Raw genomic sequence first — 2064 nt, 5'->3', positions numbered from 1 at the left:
TTTTTTTTAAGAGGCAGAAACTATTCTAATTCATTTCCAGCAGCAAGAGCTCCATGCTGAAGTATGTTTTGGGTTTATTGCCTAAGGGATCAGAGAATATGCGCCCATGAGATACTTTAAATGTCAAGACTTTGGACACATGGCAGTTATATGTAAGAAGAGTTGCAGGTGTGATTGTTTTGGAGGGGTTCTTGAGTTTGGCAAATGTATCGTTGGAGTTAATTGGAAATGCTGCAACTGCAGAGGGAACCACAGTGTAGCTTTTTGCGGTTATGAAGTGGTGAAAAGGGAGTTTAAAAAATGCTCCATCCATCAGGATCCATCAGGCTGTATGGAGCAAAGAGCAAGCGAAGGCAAGAAAATGGCTGGATCAAAAGAAGGAAATGAAAAAATATAAATAATAGCAAAAGCTGCAGTGCATATGTATAGGATATTTCTGTTAATTATACTCATTCCCCAATGTAATGCCAGAAGTTTGATGGACAATTCATGCCAGGAATTCAAGAAATTTAATGGAGATAAGAAAGAAAATCATATCAGGATTTAATTTGTGTCCAGTAATTCTGGCTTAAATCAAAATTTGATTTTTTTAAAATTTATATGACTATGTGGCAGTCTCTGTAGACACAGAGAAGAGGGATGAAGGGGAAGATGTGTCCCCTTTGTTCAACAATATAGTTAATATAGAACTATGAGTGGGAAGTGAACAGTTGTATATTGTTGTTAAAAGTTGGGATAAAAGGAAAGAATATGTGACAACAATATAACAATGGAATTTTGCAAAGCCAATTGAAAGAAATTTCTGAAAACAAATGATAAGTACTTGGCACAGGTTAATAACGAACTAAATGTGGACACTCTGGACTAAATAAAATAAAGCAAAATGTAATATTAGCAACAAAAAGCTTTATTCCTAAAAGTAAATGAAATGTATGATGGAAATGTATCAGAGTGGATTCAGGGTAGAAAGGAGCACAATGGATCCAGTAGTTTGCCTTGAGCATGATGTAAGGAAGGCTCAAGTGAATCCAGAGACAGTCGCTGCAGAGTTCTTTGATATTAAGAAAGCTTGTGACATGCTATGGAAAGAGGGACTGCTAATCAAGATGTGTTTGCTGAATATTGGAGGAAAGATGTTTAACTGGACCAAGGACTAGATGGAAGAACAATAAAAAAAAGGGTACTGACCTATCAGTTCAATGTATAGTGGGAAATGGGATTCCTCAGGGGAGTGGATTAAGTCCGACCTTGTTTTCTATTATCATAGATGATATATTTTTGAATACCAATGGGGATTCAAATTGTCAGTAGAAAAGACAAAGACCATCTTGACAAGAAACAAAATAAGGGAGTGCAGACTGAAATCATGAATGAACTGGAGAGCGTTGAAAGTTTGCATTTCATAGGAGTGAATTTTGACCAAAAGGAAGGAAATTTCACTTGAAATGATGGAGACTTCTTCTAGTTCTGTTGTCTGTGTTTTACTCACACACTCAGGCTCTGTAGTCGAAGCTACTTCTGATTAGCTCATTAACCATCAAGTTGCTGTCAGGCGCCCTGGTCCTTTACCGCGTTACACCTCATTTAGAAAGCATACTGAAGTGGGCAGACAGTGATGCAGGGAGAGCAACAGTATCAAGCTATTTTAAAGAGGCAGGGCTAAATAAGAGCATCCGAGGGCTCATTGAAATGTTAGTGACATTAAATGACTACAGAATCCTGCAGGAGGCAGTAATGCACCCACCCAGCTGCCATCAAGAACCAAAGAAGAAGAAGAAGAAGACGAAGAAGGAGAAACTCAGGTTCCATCGAAGTAAATCTGATACCCTGATATCCTCAGTTGATCTGTGTGCCCTGATAGCTGGGGTGTGTTTTATTGAGTACAGTGTGTTAAATTATTGCGAAAATTGCTACATGGGCTTAAATATATCTATCTACACAATGACACCATGTTTATTACTCTCGTTGCAGTGATGGGGTCCTTGAGTAAAAAAATCTCAGTTTAAGTATCTTTTACAGATACTTAAGAAAAAGAAAGAAAGAAAAAATATATTAGAACTTTTC

This window comes from Pundamilia nyererei, unplaced genomic scaffold (genome assembly GCF_000239375.1).
Source record: "Pundamilia nyererei isolate P.nyererei 1_Seehausen unplaced genomic scaffold, PunNye1.0 scaffold00064, whole genome shotgun sequence".
Taxonomy (NCBI): Eukaryota; Metazoa; Chordata; class Actinopteri; order Cichliformes; family Cichlidae; genus Pundamilia; species Pundamilia nyererei.
The sequence above is the reverse complement of the archived record's forward strand: the minus strand, read 5'-3'. Positions refer to the sequence as shown.